The 22,814-nt window shown below is 43.7% G+C and overlaps 1 protein-coding gene across 6 annotated transcripts in view; it reads left to right on the top strand.

Annotated features, from left to right (window-relative positions):
• LOC147113489 (C-terminal-binding protein 2) overlaps positions 1 to 22,814 on the top strand; it is a 308,574-nt gene that overhangs the window by 57,520 nt on the left and 228,240 nt on the right. For 2 of the 6 annotated variants that reach the window (XM_085994641.1, XM_085994640.1), the window contains exon 2: positions 2,399 to 2,438. The exons of 3 other annotated variants lie outside the window; for them this stretch is intronic. The gene's annotated coding sequence lies outside the window, so the exon portion shown is untranslated. Of the gene's footprint in view, positions 1 to 2,398; positions 2,439 to 10,786; positions 10,894 to 22,814 lie in introns of those variants that run through there. One more of the 6 variants, XM_085994643.1, reaches the window with a different exon arrangement.

The raw sequence follows: 22,814 nt of genomic DNA, 5'->3' as shown, positions 1-22,814 counted from the left end.
AGAGCCTACAGTCGCCATCGCCTGCGACACATTACTGCTCATGTTGGAGATAGACTCCTCCATTCTCTGGACGTTTGCAGACATCGTGGTCGCAAAACCTGTCAAACCCTGCTGGACTTCTTGCTGCACTTCCAGGATCACCCCCTTTCTGGTTGGCCTCCGAGGCTCAGTGTCTGCATGCAGCTGAGCAGAGCTGGGAGCATCCTGCGCCCTCTGGCGAGGACTCTCCACTGCTATCCCTGTCTCCACCATCTGCTCTATCTCGCGTGGCACCCACAGAGGTGTGCCTTATTGCGCTGGTGCTGGGTGCACTTATGTCTGGTGACGGTTCACCCTCAGAGGCTGCAGGCTGCTCTGAGGAGTCGTCTTCCTCTTCCTCCTGGACAGTGAGGAGGGCTCTTGATGGACCTGTGGGAGAGTAAAGAGATGAGTTAGCTATGTCATATCAAGAATGGGTACAGATAACATTATGCACATGATGACCATTCAGTGGCTGCTGACATCAGCTCCCATATGAGTGACTGTTGTATGCCATGTGGCTGTATGAGATGTAATTCTGTCACCAGGTTGCTGAGATGTCCCCCTCCCTCCATCTCCCACCTCTAGCTGCTCTGCGACTCCTGACACTTCCAAGGCGACCTCCTCTACTGGAGCTAACATGGCCAATGATGGAGTTCCAACTCCGGTTCTCTCCCTCTCCCTCTTATTGTGGGCTCTCTTTTCCTGCAAGGAGGGAAAGAAGCGAAGGTTGACTGAGAGTGATGGAATGAGTATAAGGAATGAATGGGTTATATTTGTAGAGGGTGACTATGATGGACTGGCGTGGCAATGCCACGTGGCCTCCTTGTGTGTTGTTACTTGCTATGATTGCACTAGGATGAGGGTGAATGTGATGGGTGGCTAGTCAGATGGGGATGTGATAATGTAGATGGAGAGAGAGGAATGGGTGGAGGTGCACGGTATGTTGGTGTGAGTAATGATGTGCAGGAGCAGGGTTGGGAAAGCAGAGTGATGGGGATGTGATGAGAGGCACAGCAGGATGAAGTTGAGTGTGGCTTTGCACTCACCTTTCCTGATCTCATCAGATCATTGAAACGTCTGTGGCACTGAACCCAGGTCCTCCTGACCACATCCCTGCTGTTGACCGCCTCTGCTATTTGGAGTCAGTCTCGTTTTGTCTGCTGGGGAGGCCTCTTCTGCCCATTAGAAGGGAAGAGGACCTCTCTCCTTCCACAAGCATATGGAGGGAGTCATCTGAGAACCTGGGTGCAGCCCTCTGCCTCAGTGCAGTCATGTTTGGCACTCTTTGTAGCAGTCCAATGGTGCAGTGTGCTGCCTGCACACTCCGAGATGAGCCTTCAAATGCAGTGTGGCTCCTTTAAATATCCCGGCTGAAAACGTGTCATCGCTGACGTCATCAGACCCTCACCATTTAATTGGGCCGGGTAACGCGCAGGGCGGCCTTAATAGGCCCCATTAACGGAGAGTCGTTCTGAGGAGCGGCATGGTATGAAGAACGGGGTCGCGACCCGCCACGGTGACCGCCCGCACCCGACCCGCCCAGGTACAGAAAATTCCGGCCCATGATATGGCGCCATGTGTTGCTTGTCACTGAAGGGATGGTTTTGCTGCGTGTGTCAGAAATGCTGGAGCGAGTTTGTGTATCTGTTTAATTCCTCCAGTGTACAGTTTTATTTCTTAAGAAACGGGTTATTTATTTTTTAATTGGTTGTTGTTGAGCTCTCTTAAATCAAGACAATCTTAAGAAGTGTGGTATAAAAAGTGTACAGATACTTGTGTGCCAGCTGATTTAGGAATAAAAATATATTTTTTCCTGTGCTTTGTGCCTCGTTACGCTCCTTCAAACGCAGCACAGCATTCAGCATCGGCATCAATGTGAACCACATCCACTGTTAAATTTTTTTAAAAAGGTTGCCAATATTGCAAAGCCTCAATCTTGTCAGTAGATGCAAAGAAGAAGGAATTAAAATAGGGACATCTATGCTTAAAGTGGTTTAATTAATTTTTGAGATAACTCCATAATCAGAGAGAGTCCTGGGCTTTCAGCACTTAGCTGTTAGTGAGGCCTTGAGTAAAATAATGATTTTTAACCGTTCATTTGGGAGCATTGTCTCTGTGGAACTCACTGAAATAAATCACAATAGTGTTCTGGTGAGTTTGATTCTAATATCCTTATTAAAATTTGATGAAACTCATAATGAAGTAAATTGTGAAGTGACTACAGGCTTTGGATTGTGGCACGAATGACCTGCTTGCAATGCTATCAGCAAACCCTTATTAACAAGTGTTCCTGTTTAAAACCGTGGTTTTAATTGTTTTTTTGGTCTCCCCCCCCCTGACTTTGACCTTCTTTAAAACACTCTAATCTCTTTTGCAGGGAAAGACTTTCATTTAAACCGCAAGCGTCAGATGCGAAGGTAATTTTTTTTTTAAACAAAAGTCACAAAACGCAACTGTTGGCGAAAGCTGAGGAGTGTTTTGCTGAGCGCTTTGTATTGATACTAAAGCTATGCACAGTATCTTAAGTCAGCAGCTTTATATGGTGTTATCTCATTAAATTTTCAGAGAAAAGCTGCAAGCAGCTAATTGGAAGCATGTAATAGTTTAGGCCATGAGCTGTCTTATGGCGTAATAAATTACTGAAGGAGAAGACAGTTTTATACACTTACAGAGGGTGAAGTAGTTTACATTTAATGAGTTTTTAGAGAATATTTGATAGAAACATTGAACTCTTTAATCATTACAGCTTCACTCTAAACTATTTAGAGTTACTTTATGAATAGCATTAATTCCAGCAATATTTGCAATAATTCATTTATCACAAGTTAATGACTTGCAGATAAGAATGAGACTGAAATGTAATTTTCTCTATAGCATTGGCTATTCTCATTCATTATAGGGAATAGATGGCTTTGCAATTTCACCAGAGAACATACCTTCTGCAGTGTTGGTGTGGATTTGTTTTCTGGAGTGGCTGATGTCTGGAGTGGTTATCGGGCATTGTCTAGAGGAACTTGTAGATGCAGATGTATGCATCGTATACTGTAATTACTGTGGAGAAATAATTGGTGATTTTTTAACACTCAAAGTAATCACTTATTCAGAAAGTAACTGCAGTTAATGCTACCCTGACACTAATCCCAATGCAAATGCCAGAAAAATCAATGTAGAACAAGTCTTTTTTTGGCCGCTCATTGCTTACTGAAAACAAGCTCGTGCACACACTTGCCTCACTTGTCCCCACTTACATTTGCAGATTAAATGGCCAAAGTGACCCATTTTTCTTTCAGTTACCTACATAATATTAACATACTAAGCAGATGCTGGAAATCCAGTCCCTTCTGGCTCATGTGCGTCTGCCAACTCCTGTTCATGTAAACTGTAAGCTAGGTAAATTGCCAGAGCACAGGGGCTGACATTTCAGGGCAGGTCAAACTGTGCTGGCGATGGAGTGTTCATTTGTCTAGTGTTTCCAATGGGTGTAGCAACCATGTAAATTTCGAATGTGCTAAAAACCATGCATCTTTCCGTACAATGTATCTCCTCTGTGCAAACGTTGTGCAGTTTCCATGTGACTTCTATACCTGACAACTGAGTTACGTGATCTCAGTCAGGGCATAGGTAAGGGCATTACAGTTGGCACTGAGGTAGAAGTAGTAAGGTGCACTGGTCCCGAGGATAGGATAAAGACACCAGGGCACATTGTGTGTTGAAGTACATGGTGTGTTTATTGTGATAAAATGTAGGAATTGGGGATAAGAAAGAAAGACTTGCATTTATATAGCGCCTTTCACGACCACCGGACATCCTAAAGCGCTTTACAGCCAATGGAGTACTTTTTGAAGTGTAGTCACTGTTGTAATGTGGGAAACGCGGCAGCCAATTTCATGAGGCCAGTGGACACAAATATGAAAATGACTGAAGAAGGATCTTCCTGGCTGTTTCTTTACTTGTCCCTTTACCATCTCCTTTTGCCTTGCACCTTCATCCCTTTTATCTTTTAACCGCTCCTGCCTTCCACCCAATCACAGACCTTCCCTTCTGTTCTTTCCTCCCTTATCTAAGGATAAGGGGTAAGCCATTTAGGACTGAGATGAGGAGGAATTTCTTCACCCAGAGTGGTGAACCTGTGGAATTCTCTACCACAGAAGACAGTTGAGGCCAATTCATTAAATATATTCAAGAAGGAGTTAGATATATTTCTTAAGGCTAAGGGGATCAAGGGATATGGGGAGAAAGCAGGGACAGGGTACTGAATTTGGATGATCAGTCATGATCGCATTGAATGGCGGAGCAGGCTCGAGGGGCCGAATGGCCTACTCCTGCTCCTATCTTCTATGTTTCTGTGTTTCCCCTCCCCCCTCTCCCTGCCCCTACACTTGCTTAAAAACCTGTTACACTCTATAACTTTTTCCAGTTCTGACAAAGGGTCATTGACCTGAAATGTGAACTCTGTTTCTCTCGCCACAGATGCCGCCTGACCCTGCTGACTATTTCCAGCATTTTCTGTTCTTACTTCAGATTTCCAGCATCCGCAGTATTTTGCTTTTGTCTTGCCGGATGTTTGTTTACTACGTAAAGGGTAGCAATAGTACAGCAGCTCTCCAAGCAGGGATAGAGCTGGAAGAAATGATCGGATAAGCCTTTAATTTCCTTTGGGCCAGGAGTTGTTCTATCTAGAACTTTATGCCTGAACATTAGGGTAGCCAATAGGTGTTGTCCCTGTGGCAGTGCCACCTGGGTATAAGCCGGGGGTACCTGGAAACAGCCGTGCCTGTGGTCTGTCAGTCAAATCCATTTCTACATTCCCCCCCCCCCCCTTTGTTTAAAGGTTGATGTGTCATGCTAGACAGAGTGTAACCTTACTGATAACCGCTTATAAAATCAGGCATTGAAATGAATCAGGGTTCATTGAGAAATAAATTACTGGCCATCACTAAAAGGTATCAGTGATACATATTTAACCTGTAATTAATTTAATCTACTATTAGCAGGTGGCAGCCTGTAATTTTTTCCTTTTTGTTAGAAAGAGTGGGCAGCACTGATACGGTAAAATGTTTTCTGAAGATTAATTTTAAATCTGGGCCTTGCAGTGGAGTCTTGGATAGATTTATACCTGAACTCCGCAGAAGCCTGGTCTAGGGATGAACATTTCTTGGCAAATTACTTAGACTATGTGCTTTTCAGAATTCAGCTGTATTCATATTTAAATCGAATAGAAATTTGAAATGTCATGGAGATTAAGACACTAATGACACAAAATGTAACAAAGCCCCACAGTGAATCGCACGTGTGAGAACTAACATGGAAAAGGCAAACTTTTATTTTCATGGCAGCGCTTTCCTATATAGCCAGCTCCAACCGTGGTGCGCTTGGTGCTGAAGGGCAGGAGAGTGCAGACCCAGCCAAGTTGGGGCAGTGTAGGAATGGGCTACCTTGGGAGCAGCTTTTCCCCACTCCCAGAGATGGACCCAGTTGAGGTGAGAAAATTCACAAATGTAATGGTGTTTATACCTTAAAAAGAAAGACTTGCATTTATATAGCACCTTTTATGGCCTCAGGAAGGCCCAAAGCCTTTTACAACCAATGAAGTATTATTGAAGTGTAGTCACTGTTGTAATGTAGGAAATGTGGCAGCTAGTTTGTGCACAGCAAGGTCCCACAAACAGCAATGAGATAAATGACCCGATCATCTGTTTTAGTTGTTGGTTATTCCCCTGGCTGCAATGTGTTAGGGATGCTGGCACTCCAAGCTCATCCTATTTACATTGCAGGTTAGAACTCAGAGCAACATCAAACAGCAGTGCATTATGACTTAAGTTTTCTGCTGAAGATTTGCGGGGGTTGAGGTCTATACAGGACAGTATTGTAAAAAGCACACTGTTCTGGCCTCTATGGGTGGGCTACAGGCTTAGCCTGTCGGCTTCCAGAACAAAATGGCGGCCAGCGATTTGCAGCATTTATGTTTGCTGCATTGTCTGTCGCGTCGGAGGAAACTCGGTAATAAGTTTATTCAAATGGAGGCCTCTGATACCTCATTTATACCGAGAAACCCACATAACTGCCCGTACCAAATTCAGCCCTGTTTTAACGGCTGTACATTCGACACTGGCGGAACAAACAAAAAGCCCCTTGCACTCATCGAACTGATCACGTGTTGTTGCACAGACACAACAGGAGACAAATGTGGAACCTAAAAATTTTTTTTTTTAAGTTCATGTATTTACTGACCTACTGGACAAAAAAAAGCCATTCACACTCCATTAATTTAATTTTCAGAAGAGCTGCGAACAGAGTAACTGCATTTAAGAATATGTTTGCTTTTAGTCTTGAAAATAGAGCAATGCACTGAGCATTTTTATGATTCTTCTGCAGGTATAAATAGTTCTTCGACCTTTAAATTCAGGTGTTTTTTTAAATATAATTCCATTAAAATAAATATTTAATGAGGTAATTATGGGCTTTATCTAGTTCATTCTGCTGGAAGATTTACTGTTGGGGAGATATTGTAACAGGCTCGAGCCAGAATTAAATACTCAAATGGTGTATATATAATGAGACCTTCCAACTCGCCCTCACTTCTGAACCATAACCTAATTTAAGTTTAGTGGTATATTTCGTATTAAGCAAAATAACAAAGCTCCTGGGAGCTGAAAACACCCCTGACTCCCCATCCCCCCGGCACTCAAATTTCTTTAGACAGAGAACTGTTAGAGCTTGGAATGATTTGCCATAGGGAGTGGTCGACACAGAGTCCATTGCACCTTTTAAGGGAAAATAGGATAAACTTTTGAAGCAGAGGAAGATTTAAGGCTATGGGAAAGTGCGAGCAGTGGGATTAATTTCAGCTTTCTCTGGCAAAGAGCTGGCACAGACGTGATGGACCCAGTGACCTCCTTCTGTGCTGTAAACCTCTATGGTAACCTGCTACACCTCACATCCTTGCCAGTTGGCTGAATCTTCAACCTCCGAACATTTTCCATGGGTTGGAACGTCCGAATAAACTTTTAGAAAACATAGACAGCAAACAAAAATGAGTTTGTATACACGTACAGACTGAGAGTGAGTGCATACTGGTTATTTGGAAAAGGCAACAACAAGAGAAGATACAGTGGAGCTTGTTTCTTATCATTGAATGATGCTATATGAGCCGCACATCAGCTTTTAGTAATCAGCGCAAGGGGAGGAGTATTGAAAGCATGATGACCTTGTGTCCACTGACGGAGAGTGCGCGTATTAGTATCTACTGCACATCTGGGACCTGAGGTGGCCAGATGTTAGTGCATCTCCAGGCCTGAATATGTAATACAGCATGGGTGCGAGCTTAGTTTACATTGGGGTCTGATACCATAAACTAGGTAGATAAATGTGGAAGTTCGTTGTTTATACAAGTGGGCAGCTCTACTGAAAACTCACATTTTGGGTGAAAAAAGACGTGCAATATATATTTGTGTATGCAGACTTCAAAAACGGAGGTACGCGATGCTGAGCCATAGTCTAACTTGTTGGTATGAGACCTACCATTGAGGTTGATCTCGGGTTGCAATGTGAGACCTGCAGCTATAATTCTGGATATACCTGACTTTGTTTTGCTGCTATAAGATTGGGTAAAGTGAAAGCCCCAAATGAGATATTTTTACATTTCTTTCCCCCTTTCCTCCGCCCCCCCCCCCCCCCCCAAATTTAACTTGAGGTTTCTCCATTCCAATCACCTTTTCCAGCTGAGAGGTTAGGGAGGTGACCTACCCCTGCCCTCCACCAATGTTGCTGTGGAGCTAGCCACTTGAAGGTGTATGAGTGGCCTGCTGCTCGAATTCGCCCCGCCTTCCTCTTGAGAAGTACCTGAACTTGACTCTGAGCTTCCCAGCAACAGCACAGTTGATATTGGTAACTCAGGACAGCAATTATGGCTACAGACCTGCAACCGCAACAATTCTTCAGTGTGCTGTGTCTCTGTGCTGTCGACAGTCCCAGAGTATAAAAATGTGAAAGTTCTTATAGGCAGCAGGTCCCGCCGGAGTACTATTCCACAGGTAGGGTCAGTCGAGTGACATTATTCACGCATGAACTTTGATGGTGAGTGTCAGCGGGCTGTCCGAGTGCTGGGAGCATCACAACCGAAGCCGATCCCGTCCTCGCCCAATACCCTCGCGTCCATTGACAGCAGGAGTCGTGACTAGTCATCAGGGCCAGGAAGCTGGCTGATTCTTCACCCCGTTCCAAGCCTGAGGCCCTGAGCCCAGTTGTAACTCCCTCCTGCACACCCCCCCAAACCCCCCCCCCCCCCAACCACTGTTCCTTGCTTGACTGCAGCTAACTTAGAATGAAAGCATGATGGTCTTGGTCGCTTGGCTGATTCTCACACTATGACTCACAAAGGTTATCACAGGGGGCTGGGAGGAGTAATCCACTGATCTCAAGAGAAACAAAGTTCAATACTCATAATAAAAGCTGCACAGGGCTTCCCCGATGCCACTGAACTTATCTAATGAGTAAGTATCTGAGCCATAGCGACCAGGAAGGGCCCAGGTTCAGTCCCTGCTCTGTGTTGTTAGCTGATCTCAGCTAGGCTGGTGGCAGGAGCACTAAGATCAGCTTCAATGCCCCGGGTTAACGAGAGGAGATTTAGTCACCATTCCCACTCCTGATCGTTGTCCAATGACCCCGGCTAGAAGTGTGTGTATGTGAAGCTCCCTGTGGCAAAATAGCTTGCTGAGCTTCACTGTCAAGACTCGCATTAGACTACTCAGTTGAGCTACTGGAGAGAGGATCACCTGTGGATAGGTCACCCAGCAAGGAATCCGTGCCTTCGGGAGAGGGCAGAAAATTGGTGAGGGGAACAAAACTAAAAGCAACACATGGTCTAGACCAACAATACTGTACTCCTCTGCCAAACTTTCAAGTTATAAACCTTACTTTTACTATAATGAGAGGGGATCTCATTGAAACTTATAAAATTCTGACAGGACTGGACAGACTAGATGCAGGAAGGATGTTTCCGATGGCCGGGGAGTCCAGAACCAGGGGTCACAGTCTAAGGATAAGGGGTAAGCCATTTAGGACAGAAATGAGGAGGAATTTCTTCACCCAGAGAGTGGTGAACCTGTGGAATTCTCTACCACAGAAGGCAGTAGAGGCCAATTCATTAAATATAGTCAAGGAGGAGTTGGATATATTTCTTAAGGCTAAAGGGATCAAGGGGTATGGGGAGAAAGCAGGGACAGGGTACTGAATTTGGATGATCAGCCATGATCGCATTGAATGGCGGACCAGGCTCGAGGGGCCGAATGGCCTACTCCTGCTCCTATCTTCTATGTTTCTATAATGACAGCTGTGTTATTAAAGGAGCTGTTTTTCCTGAAGGAAAATGCTGCGAGGTTGTTTCCCCTGGCTGGAGAGCCTAGAACCAGGGGTCATATATTTAGGATAAGCGGTCGGCCATTTAAGACTGAGATGAGGAGGAATTTCTTTACTCAGAGGGTTGTGAATCTTTGGAATTCTCTACTCCAAAGGGCTGTGGATGCTGAATTGTTGAGTATATTCAAGGCTGAGATAGATAGATTTTTGGACTCTAGGGGAATCAAGGGATATGGGGATCGGGCGGGAAAGTGGAGTTGAGGTCGAAGATCAGCCATGATCTTATTGAATGGCGGAGCAGGCTCGAGGGGCTGTATGGCCTACTCCTGCTCCTAATTCTTATGTTCTTATATTCTTATGAATGCTATTAGCGATGGGCATTGCTTATCCATGTTAAAAACACATCACTGATTTAAAAAAAGAAGGAATTCTCCTCTGCCAGGCCCATCATTTGGATAGATTCTACAGGTATTCTACATCTGTATGACTATCTATTTCTTCCCCCCTCCCCCTCGTTCACCCAATGCCCAGATTGCCCTCTATGGTACAGACGCATTACGATCCAAATCCCCATATCTGTCACTGAATTTGAGTCAAGGTGACCTCTGCCATTGGTGATGCACCATGGAGTTTGATATATGTCATTAAAAGTTTTTTTTTAATTATTATGGGAGGAAGTAAAGTCAAAATAAATGGCAATTTTCATTAAAAAAAATCTACAACTACCTTGTCTAAGTATTCCGAATCTTATGGGAATATCTAATAAGTATTATAGAATTTTATGGCTCTGTCACAGACCACAAAGGGTTGCAGTCTGTGGTTTTGTAAATTGCAGTGGATTTTAAACATAACGGGATGCCTGATTTGCATATTGCGTTTGGCTCAGGTTGGTATCTTGCGTTACATGACGCACTGTTCATTGTCAAAAATTAAAAGATGTTGCAGTTGGAACCTATTGAGATTCATGAGATATTGTGCAATCCTACACGTTTCACACACAAAATAAATGATGCTCCCGGGTCCTGCGGGAATTGTTTTAAAATTCTGCGTGGATCTGAAATGTTCTGTAGGATGTTAGAAAAGGGAGCCTGTCAGGCATTTTTTGTTAGATTTGACGAGCAATGAAATTTTCCTTTCAAATGGGAATGTGTTTTTCAAAAGTTAGATGGTTGTATTTGTAAAGAATGCTCAAGGAGTCTTCTGTAAATCATTTTAGGCTTTGTTACCTTTCAGTTCAATTAAAGTCTGAGCATTGGGACTGATCCAGCCTATTTATAGTTTGAGAGCACTTCTGGCTGGAAGTCAGATAAACAAGCTGCTTACTGTTGGTCTTGTAGTCACATGTCTGCAGTCCTTTGGCAAGTACAGTGAGCTGTTCCTGTATTAATATCTTGAAGGGGACACTGTGGTTTTCTTCTGCCGAAGATTGCTTCTGCTCTTGCTCCCAGAGAGCCGCTACGCTAACTCTTTGTAGCCTCGTGACTTGTCAGAGGGAAAACCCTGCAGCTGAATGAGGTAGTTGGGAATAACCCGCAAGGCCTCTTGAAATCCAATCTTATTGCATGGCTCAGTGCAGCAGTATGTAATGTGACATCTGTTTTTAAAGGGTGGCGTTGTTTGTGCCTGTCAGGCTCTGCAGGACAGAGGGGGCAGGCCAGGCCCTCCGAGGCCGATGGAGGCTACCATCTGGCGGGAGAGGTCTTTGATTTGCTTTCCACCTTTCTCAAAATGCCTAGTAAAATCCTTCATTCACCCGGGGATACCACGAGACTCGGACTTGGATAGTGGAGTAGGCAATAATGTGTGATTACTGTTTATGAGATTCTTAGTGGCCCTCAAGACACTTTTACACAGCTGGAGAAGACGTTGTGTGTTACTAAGTACACAGATTGGCTGAAAGAAATGTTGGATATTGTCTTACTGGAGAGAATCCCTCTCTGCCATAAGAATCATAACATAAAAGCTCATAAAAAATCAACTTGTTTCCTTAGGTAGAACAAGGCCAAGCCAACAACCTTTTGCCAAATGGAGGCGTTATCTGCTTTCTTTAACTGAAGGGATGTGGTCAGTTTTCCTGCCTCGCTCCCTTTTGCAGTCTTTTTATAAAAATGTTTTACTTGTGCAAGCTAGGATCTGATCTCAGTGATGTGCCTACCTTTCCTGATTATTTATATTTTTTACTTGTGCAGTTTGTTATTGCATTGTAATAAGAGAGGCGTTTGTAAAGATATGGAAAATGTTAATGGTGGTAGAACACAAAGTACGTTCTGTAGCTACTTATCTTTGCATTTACCTCTGCATCTCCCTCCTCGTGCTTATGAATCTTGCATTGGGAAGTCACATTCTCGTACAGAGGAGTCTTAACTTTTTAGCGGTATTCTAGGTTTCCCCGACCTACTCGAAAAGATGAGCAACTTTTACCGATTCTGTAAGCAATTCACTTATCGTATTCTATAAGATCTTGTGCCAGGCAGCTTAACCTTGACTCATACTGTCTCCTTCATCGTGGGAGGTTCTCGTTCTGCTGAGTCCCTACCCACTAGATGAGATTGTTGAATTTGTGGCTTGACTGCAGGCCCATGACCCCGAGGTTAAACCCTGAATATCTTCCTGGGCACTTCATCCTGTTCCAATCCTATTGTTAGACTGAACGATTTGCAACAAAAAAAACCCAGCAGGTTTTGATTAAGTTTGGCAGGAATTGTATTCACTGTACCTCACACAACGGATTCATACGTTTACATAATGAATGATAAAATTTGAGATGTGAAAAGTGAGTGTTCTGGTGATGCACTATTTTTTGTAAACTGATTCATTTCTATATACAGTACTCCCTTCAGTTTGTAGTGCACTGGTAAACGTGACCACAGAGCTTGTGATCAAACAATTAGGTAAATTTGAACCCAATTTGGCTGTGTTGTGAGTAAGACAGTGGCTCTTGGGTTATTAGGTCCTACCATTGCAGGATTAATTATGTATCCCAGTGGAACTGATTAAGCATGCTGTGCTTAACAGCCCTATAGGTACCTTCTGCCTAATGTCCTAGGGGCTTCCCTGAAAGCTCTTTATTAGTAAGATAAAACTGCCCACAATTGTGCCCATACCTGTACATTAATACAGAATTAACTTAAAAGTCTAAATAAATCCCAGCACCAGGGAATTTTTAAATACAGTAGCTAGGCAGTGCATGCAATGACTTGCATTGTTCCATTTTTAAGTATACAGTACCAGTTTAAATGCTGTTCCTGAATTTCAAATTACACTTTTAAAAACTGCAAACGTCCTGATTGTAGCAATAGTTTGAGGTTTGTAGCATTTTAAGGTGAGCGATGCCAACCCATGTAATTATATTCCCAGGATTTGGGAAATGTTAATGTCACTCTTTTGTACAGGTTTCTCCAGTGTGCTAAAAACAGACTTAAAATCGTGCAGTCACGGTATATTTCAGCATTTGAGGTTTCATTTTAACAAAGCCAGAATAGTCTTCGCCTACTATAAGTAAAACCCTCGCAGGCTGCACATCTCTTTAATCATTTGCTACTTAATCCATCTGTTGTGTTTGATATGTGGAAGCAATCAGCAGCCAGGAGTATGATGCTCAAGACAAATAAACTTCTTTAAAGAGTGTAGTAGCCCCCCGGTCTCTCTTTAACCCTTTCAGAAGTTAAGTTTAAAAAAAAGTTTTTCCAGATTTTGTTCAGTTACAAATACAGTTGTCTTTGCTGCACATTTTGATCAGCACTGTCACCATCTTGTTTTCCAACAAGGAAATACTGATTCATACATTTGCTTGTTTTATATTATGGTTTCCTGTGAAAGTCCCAGCTCTGCTAACAGGAAATGAAAGTCGGGCTATGGATTTATACCTTGTATTGCTGTTGGTGCTATTTGTGTCTGAGCAGGAACGTGACACAGTGGAGCTGACATGTTTCCTCCAGGATCCCCAGCGGGTTATTTGCCAGTTGTAGAGACCTCGGAGGCGAGTTGGGTTCAAATGTCAGGGGTCGATATATGCTTGACTGTACTTGCAAAACAGCCCTGAAAAACACGACCTGCAGTCTTGTACCATCTAAAAACATTTGTCTTGAAGGAGCGGCGTTCGTTTTTCTATTGAGCCCTGCCTAGAATGTGGAAGTATTATGAATTTGCATCAGATCTGACATCCTTGCTATCTTTGCTTTGAGGTTCCCTGTATTTAGTACTTCAAAAAAAATGCTGATCTTTGACGCCTTTTTTTAAGCTGACTTTATCCACAAACTATCTATAGCAATTTGGGAGGGATTATATAAGGGGAAGGATTTTGTAAAACATATCAAAATACTTCAATGTAACCAGTATAAGTCAACAAGAAATGGATAATATGGGGTAGAAATTCGACCTTGATGTGCTCGTTTTACAGGCGTGACGAGGGCCTATTTTGGGGGCCAACGTCCCACAGTCAAAGGATGCCTGAAAGACGCGCCCAGGAGGCCTAGTTGTGTGATTTTTCAGGTATCCCTGGCACCGTGTAAACAGATGTTAGACTCCTCATTTACATATGTAAGGGGCCTAATGTCTATTTTGTGCCCCCGCTGCTAAATTTGATACTACAGAAATGCAAGAGCCTGACCCGCTCCTCTTAGGGTTACTTAAGCAGTCGCTGGGTGACCCATCAACAAAGGGTATGTTTTTTTTAAAGTAAGCATTGCTGTGGTGCTGGGAGGAGCAGAGTGCTCCTCTGAACCCCACAGTCTCCTGACCACCCCCCCTCCCTTGTTGCCGCTCCTCCCCCTCCCCCAGGATTTAACTTTGGGCCGCTGCCGACAAGATAAGCAGCCCGATTTTCATTTCTTCAAATGGGCGAGTTGCCCCTGGAGATGCGAAGGCCACAGGCAGCTTACCCAGTTTTGGGCCAGCCTCGGGCCTCCTGGTTTGGGTACTCTTTGTGGCCCTATCATCACCAGAACCAGGTACCAACGAATTTACACGATTTAACTATCTTAAATTTAAATAGCTCCCAACAATCATGGGGATCCAATTTTAAATTAATTAAATCCGGATAGGTTTGACATGCTAGTGGGAACTTTGTTTTACTAAAGTCCGCTGCGTGTAGTTATTAACTTTTCTAACTAGTTTATTTCTGGAAAGGACTTTCCCTATTTGGATTTTGTTATTTGTGCTTACTCAGTGTTTTTAATCATCAAATGCTAACTATTTTTGTCTCTTTTTATATTGTTTCCTCTTGCTGGGCATTTTACCCTCTCCCACCATTGCTGGACACTACATATTATGCATTATTATTTTAAGTATTTTAATAATTAGTGTTTCCTTTTACTGGCAACTCCCAAAAATGATGAAAGTGCTGAATGTGGAGATTTGTCCAGGCAAATATTTTCCCAATGCCATAGCAACTGAGCACAGGCGGTGTGTTAGGCAATTAGTAATATTTTGCTGCTGCAGGCAATTAAAGTTTGGAGAACTTCTGTTAGTGACAACGAAGATTTTAAGTGGAGTAAAGCTCCTGAAATATTTGCCACTATGCAGTGCACAATTTTAGATAAGTTATCAACTGGAATAATTTAGGTTGATTTCTGGATTGTTAACTTATTTTTGTATCCTCCTATTGCTCATTCTATTCTTAATAGAGAAACTACTGTGCTCCCCTTTAAGTTTCTTTCTCTTCCCCCTCCCCATCATACATCATTACCCTGTTCAAATAGCAGTCAGAAAGCTTCATGCTGGGGCTCCAGGGTTGCCATTATAGAATCATAGAATGGTTACAGCACAGAAGGAGGCCATTCAGCCCATCAAGCCCGTGCCAGCTCTCTGCAAGAGCATTTCAGCTAGTCCCACTCCCACGCCCTTTCCCCGTAGCCCTGCACATTTTTTTCCTTCAGGTACTTATCCAATTCCCTTTTGAAAGCCATGATTGAGTGTGCCTCTACCACCCTTCCAGGCAGTGCATTCCAGATCCTAACCACTCACTGCGTGGTTTTGCCAATCACCTTAAATCTATGCTCTCTGGTTCTTGACCCTTCCGTCAATGGGAACAGTTTCTCTCTATCTACTCTGTCCAGACCCATCATGATTTTGAACACCTCTAGCAAATCTCCTCTCAACCGTCTCTGCTCTAAGGAGAACAACCCCAGCTTCTATGGTCTATCCACGTAACTGAAGTCCCTCATCCCTGGAACCATTCTCGTAAATCTTTTCTGCACCCTCTCTAAGTTCTTCACATCCTTCCTAAAGTGCGGTGCCCAGAATTGGACACCGTACTCCAGTTGAGGCTGAAACAGTGTTTTATAAAGGTTCATCATAAAGTCCTTGCTTTTGTACTCTATGCCTCTATTTATGAAGCCCAGGATCCCGTATGCTTTTTTAACCACTTTCTCAACCTGCCCTGCCACCTTCAATGATTTGTGCACAGATACCCCCAGGTCTCTCTGTTCATGCACCCCCTTTAGAATTGTGCCTTTAGTTTATATTGCCTCTCCTCGTTCTTCCTACCATAATGTATCACTTCGCACTTTTCAGCGTTAAATTTCATCTGCCATGTGTTCCGCCCATTTCACCAGCCTGTCTATGTCTTCTTGAAGTCTATCACTATCCTCCTCACTGTACACTATACTTCCAAGTTTTGTGTCATCTGCAAATTTTGAAACAGTGCCCTGTACGCCCAAGTGCAAGTCATCATTAATATATATCAAGAAAAGCAGTGGTCCTAGTACCGACCCCTGGGGAACACCACTGTATACCTTCCTCCATTCCGAACAACAACTGTTCACCTCTACTCTCTGTTTCCTGTCATTTAGTCGGATCCATGCTGCCACTGTCCCTTTTATTCCATGGGCTTCAACTTTGCTGGCACGCATATTACAGGAAACTCTCGTTTAAACGGCACCAAATATCCGGAATTCTCTATTAACCGGCAAAATTCATACTCCGAAAACAACACCTCAATAACCGGAAATGTTGCCGAGTTCGAGTCTGAGTCTCCCGCGGTGGCCGAGTTAGTCAGTGGGGATAGCTCTCCAAACTGCCACTACTCAGCTTCTTGGTGCAGTCGGAAGTCCGAACACCACACTTTAAGTAATTAAAGAGCTATGGATTACCCTCAACTGGCAGTACTGTACTTAATCAAGCATCTTCCACCATCCATTTAACACAACGTTCTGTAGGTGAGTATCCAATTACTGTATACTACACATTTCTTGATTTTTTAAATTTTTGTTTGTTAAAAATAGCCTCGGTAGATAACCCTCTCCATCATCCGGAATTTTTAATCAACCGGCACCATCCCGGTCCCGTCGGTACCGGATACCAAAGAGTTTTCTGTATGTGGCACTTTATCAAATGTCTTTTGGAAGTCCATATACACCACATCAACGGCATTGCCCTCATCAACCCTCTCTGTTACCTCATCAAAAAACTCGATCAAGTTAGTTAAACACGATTTGCCTTTAACAAATCCATGTTGGCTTTCCTTAATTAATCCACACTTGTCCAAGTGACTATTAATTTTGTCCCTGTTATCGTTTCTAAAAGTTTCCCCACTGCCGAGGTTAAACTGATTGGCCTGTAGTTGCTGGGTTTATCCTTACACTCTTTTTTGAACAAGGGTGTAACATTTGCAATTCTCCAGTCCTCTGGCACCACCCCTGTATCTAAGGAGGATTGAAAGATTATGGCCAGTACCTCCGCGATTTCCACCTTAACTTCCTTCAGCATCCTAGGATGCATCCCATCCGACCCTGGTGACTTATCTATTTTAAGTACAGCCAGCCTTGCTAGTACCTCCTCTTTATCAATTTTTATCCCATCCAGTATCTCCACTAACTCCTCTTTCACCATGACTTTGGCAGCATCTTCTTCCTTGGTAAAGACAAATTCAAAGTACTCATTTAATACCTCAGCCATGCCCTCTGCCTCCATGCGTAGAACTTTTGTTTGGTCCCTAATTGCCCCCACCCCTCCTTACTACCCGATTACTATTTATATGCCTATAGAAGACTTTTGAATTCCCTTTTATGTTAGCTGTCAATCTATTCTCATACTCTCTCTTTGCCCCTCTTATTTTCTTTTTCACTTCCCCTCTGAACTTTCTATATTCAGCCTGGTTCTCACTTGTATTCTCAACCTGACATCTGTCACACGCACTCTTTTTCTGCTTCATCTTACTCTCTATCTCTTTCATCATCCAGGGAGCTCTGACTTTGTTTGCCCTACTTTTCCCCCTCATGGGTATGTACCTTGACTGTACCTGACCAACTAAGAGGTGCACGAGAACACCTTGGATTGAGACTCCCTCCAACAGTCCACACAAGGGAGCTTGGAGATTTGCAGCAGTCACTGGCTTCCCTCGCATCCAGGGCATCATTGACTGCACACACGTTGGCATCAGGGCACCAGAACACCAGCCAGTGGCATTCGTGAATAGGAAAGACTACCACTCCATTGATGCCCAGGCAGTGTATGATCACAGAAACAGGATCATGCAAATTTATACAAAGTGTGGAGCATGTGACTCCTCCTCTGAGGTGTCTTCTTCATGAGGCTTTTGCTGCTGAGAAGGACCTCAAGGAAAGGGTGAAGGGACAAGAATTACGATGGCATTGAGAGGCTGAACGTTAGCTCATAACTATCTTCAGATGCAGTTTGCAGTTATGAAGCTTACTGAATATTTGCTGAGGTGAATGAAGGATTGCAAGTAATATGTAGACACCCTGATCAGATAAGCCTCTAGCCTCACCTTCCCCGATGCTCAGGGCTTTGCCCAGTATCTACAGGGCTTCCTGCTCCATTTGGGTGAGGGCTATAATGCTGCGTGCTCCTCACCCTGGTCTTGGGTCCTCTCCCTCGCATTATGCGCTGTCTTGTCCTGCAAAAACATAGGGTGAGAGTTAGTGACTGGCTAATGAAAAGTTAAGTGGAGATGTGTAGGGCTTGTGTATATAGTACATGTGCTGAGCGCTGAAGAATAAGCAAGATTGATGAGGATTGGGAGGTGATGAATGTAAAGCCAAGCATGTGGAATGACAAGTGAGGAAGGAGTCCTGGGAGGAGTTGCTGGTTCTGCAAGTGCTAGGATGTGAGAAGAGAATGCTGTTAGTGTGTGGTGTGAAGAGAGGAAAGGATGAGGTGAGTGTGTTTGGAAAGAGAAAGAGAAATGTTGCAGTGCATCCTTGTGATTGTGTGTTGAAGGATGCGACTGAGGGGATGGAATTGTTGAGAGTGGTGGGAGGATGTGAAAGGAGTGTAGTCAGGTGTTGTTGAGAGAGCTGTAGAGATGAAGAGCTGTACTCACCCTTACTGCTCTTGTGAGGTTATTGAACATCTTCCTACACTGAAGCCAGATTCTTGGGGTGATATTGCTGGACTGACCCTGTCGGCCACCTGTGTCCAGCCCTGCTGGATAGTGACCTCGGGGATGCTCCTACAGGTGCTGGGGGACCGTACCTTGACCGTCTCCACGAGGACCTCCAAGGAGACATCAGAAAACCAGGGGGCAGCACTCTGACATTTCTTAGATTCCCCTGCTTGCTGCAGTATTTGACGGACATCTGTCTTCAGTCAGTGCAACTTCGCTGTAAGAGTTGCATTCCCGCTTTAAATAGGCCCCAGGAGTCCTGCTGGACATTGCGTAAATAAAGCGGTCAGCCCGTCAGTCATATTGAAATGAGGATCGGGAGTTAAAATCGCCCAGGCCTCACTCACGCTGGCAAACTCATGTGGAACCTCCTGCTTTCCCTACCCGATTTGTGCTCCGAGTTAAAATTGGGGTTTATATTTAATTCCTCTGACTGGTAAGTAAGGTTTGACGTCATAAAATGCTGCCAATCCAGATCCCTACCTATTATTTAAAAAAAAGTATTTTGATAATTTGCTAAAGCTTGCAGCCTTTAGTTCATGTAATTAATGCCCAGTGATAATTTAACGGATATTTTGCAACAATAGGACACACTCCCACATGAGTAATGTTCCGCTTATATTGTGGTTTTGTGTTGCAGCAGCCTGATCTTCTGCACCTGCTGCATAACTGTCAGTCTGGCACTGCAGCTGTACTTGGGGAAAACTACTTGGAAAAGCTCATCCCGCTCTGCCCGTAATATGAGCGAGTAGTATAGCTGCAGCTATTGCCTTACTCCGCTGGTTCGGAGCATCCATTGGTGAGGTGTCACTGGGCACAAAGTAACTGGAGTTGTTTGAATTTGAAAACATTTAATGCTTATCTGCCATTTGTTGTTATATCCCACATACACTGATCCTGCTAGGGAGGATTGCAGTTAGAAATTAGGGAATATATAGTCCTGTTCCTATATTTCATTTAATAATTGCTTTAATTTTTGGAACTCTGTATATTTCACGGGTATATAAGAAATCTGGTACTTATCGCTGTTGGTTGGTAACACGTCTTGCTTCAGCTCCTCCTCACACTGCCAGTTATCACATACATTTAGATTTACAGTGACAGTGTGTCACAGAAATAGAAGTTTAGATTAACACTGAGACAAACTGTAAAAATATAGGCCTAGAAATTGGGTTTTGGCTTAGCCAGGGCTTTAGCGCCGGAAATTAGTGCCGGCGCTAAGTCCCCTGCGCGCGCCAAAAATTCAGTGGCGCTGCGCCCAAACGGCTGCCGGCGCTACTGAAGGGTCTTAGCGCCTGGAAAAGGGCGCTAACTGCCGTTTCGCGCCGCAATTCCGGCGCTGCGGCACCCGATGCGGTGCGGCAGGCTGGGGAAGTGCAGGCCTCCTCCTTCCGTTAAGGAGGAGCTGCCTGCACCTGGCCGCGGCCCGCGCAAATCTGCTTAAAAATGAGCCCGGCACCTCGGACAAGTGCCGGGCTTGCATCTGTTCTGGGGGTGGGGGGGAGAGAAGTCCGGGGAGGGAGCTGCGGGCAGGCGGCCGGCGGGAAAGCGGCCGGCCGCCGTGGGGCCTTTAATGCGCCGGCGCTAACTGCAGTAAGGCACCTCTGACAAAACGCTGGTTGCGGCTGCCATGGGCGAGGCGGCCGCAACTCAATTTCGGAGTTCGGGCGGGTTACCACGGCAACCGGGACGCTGCGCACACCGATGACGTCATCGGTGCCGGCGCAGCGCTACCGGAGCAACGCCGATTTAGGGCCCCAGGGAATTTCACTACTGGCCATAACTCCGGCGCAAGGCCCTCTAGCGCCTCAAATGAGGCGCTAAGGCTACTGAATTTTCAGCCGATACTGTTTTCACATCAGTTAACTGAGGTAGTTAATGGGATTAAGTAGAATAAGAAATTGTCTCAGTTACCACAAACGAGGCACAGACATTTATTCAGTGGTCTGTGCTGCACAAACGTCTAAATTTATGTAAAATTAATACCTAGTTTCTTGGCAAAGTTTTTAAATTCATAATTTACTTTTGTGCAACATGGGAATAAATGAGGAAAGGTTTTGGATCCCATAGGCTGGTAGGGTTTATCAAGCTTTTAAAATTCAGATATTTTGTTGCAGAACGTTAGTTCCATTTCTGTAAGTTTGAAGTGGGAAGTATTATATAAAGTAAAACTGGAGAAAGATACATCTGGTACAGCATTTTTGGAATAGACTTAAGGATTTCTAGGGTTTTTTTCTAATCTTTTGGTTCTGAGTTGGTTAAATCTCATTTTGTGTCTGCATTTTTCCCGTTCCCACTGGTCTTAAAACATTGCAGTGAAATTCTCAGAGAAGCGCTTAGATTTTGCTGTTAATTAATTTTTCAATGTATGCATTATTGGTAAAGGAACTCTGTGTGTGTGTTTTGCTCTCCTCATGTTCTGTCATTGGAAGATGAATAAATGGGTCCTTAATACACCGCAATTTAAACGATGGAGTCAATCCAGACTGAGGGTGTGGGGGGAAGAGGGCAGGTAGGTTAGCTGACATAGATACTAAGTGGCACTGTGGTCTCCTTAAGAACTGATGAACACCACCACACGTGGGTGACACGTTCTAGACTCGGTCACTGCTGGAAGTTGTCCCTGTGACTACAGCTGTGTGAAGCAAGTTAGTTTAGTGCTACACCAGCAGGCGCTAAATGGTCACAGAGCACATTATAACAGAATGAAATGCTGTGGCTGTCATGTTATTCAGAGTGGAGTTTGACTCACGGAGCAGAGCATGCTGCATACGGTAATGTGTCAAAATGTTCTGACATCATCCTGCTGCAGGCTGGTTTGAAGGTTTAATTGGGGGAAACATAATCACTTCTAGTTTCTCACCAGTTATAATACTTGTTTTCTTTGTATGTATGTATTAATAATTATTATTTAATGTTGTATTCTTAATTAAAAAGATTAGTCCCTGACACAGAGCAGATCCATTCTTTGACACAGCACAGCTTGATATATACCAGACGGCTGTCACTGTAGAGGCTGCTGCAGTGTAACTAGAGATCAGTTGCAGATTAAAGTGCCCCCTTATGGATGTCTATGGAAACTGCATACAGGCATCTGGCAGACTTCTGTTGATGTTGATTTAATAATGTGAATATATTCTTTAACCTTCAATTCTCAAAGGGAGTTTTGATTCAAAAATGTTCCTAACATAATTATTGTTATTTTTCTGGTAATCCAGTAGGGCCATTGATTTCCGTTACCCTAAATATTTCAATGAGGTGGGCGATCCTTTCAGTTGGAAACTAATAAATTGCACTGTTAGATGTTCATACATATGGTGAAAGACAGAGTTCACTTTGTGTTTTATAAAGATCTGCAGCCATTTCAGTTTTTCAGTTCTTGAAACAACTTTACAGTCCAATACAGACAGCGGAGCTGACGAGCAGTGTGCACAGTGATTCCATTTTGAATTCTAACACTTCGCCTCGTTTTGAACCTCAGGTATAGCTTTCTCCCGTATAGCACACTGAGCACTCCTCACTGAGTCTGAACTTACACAGTAACAGAGGAGCACGTCTGTCAGGAAAAAAGTGGTTTGGTGAAATAAAATCCTGCTAATCCAATTGTGCTGACTGGCAATACATGGGATATCGAGAATATCGCATGCTGCAGGTGGGACGTCACATAACATACAAGTGATTGTGAGTGTGCTATGTTCAACTGGGTCCTTGAGTTGTGTAATTATGGCATCACTCCTGCATCATGCCAAGACTGCATTATTTGCCCCCAAGGAAAAAACTGTCTCTTCACAATTTGTAGAGTTTAAAGAAGACCTTTCTGTCCTAGCATTTAATTGCTAATTTCCTGCAAAAAAAAAGCATTTTATGTGATTCAACTTCTTGTAAGAAGCTCCCCTTCCGCAGAAAAAATCTTTGGTCTTCAATATTAACATAAAAAGATCCAATACCCTTAATGATTGCGTAGAAAGAAGCCAAAAAATAATAATATTAAAATTTTTTGCAATTAATCTATTCAAAATAAACTTACATTTTGATCTCTTCTGATCCAGCAGAAGATAGATAATATTTTATTGTATTAAATAAATAAATA

Source organism: Somniosus microcephalus, chromosome 8 (genome assembly GCF_052327205.1).
Source record: "Somniosus microcephalus isolate GS21.2 chromosome 8, FLI_Smic_1.0, whole genome shotgun sequence".
Classification (NCBI taxonomy): domain Eukaryota; kingdom Metazoa; phylum Chordata; class Chondrichthyes; order Squaliformes; family Somniosidae; genus Somniosus; species Somniosus microcephalus.
Note: the sequence above shows the minus strand (reverse complement) of the source record. Positions and strands in the feature narration are given on the sequence as shown.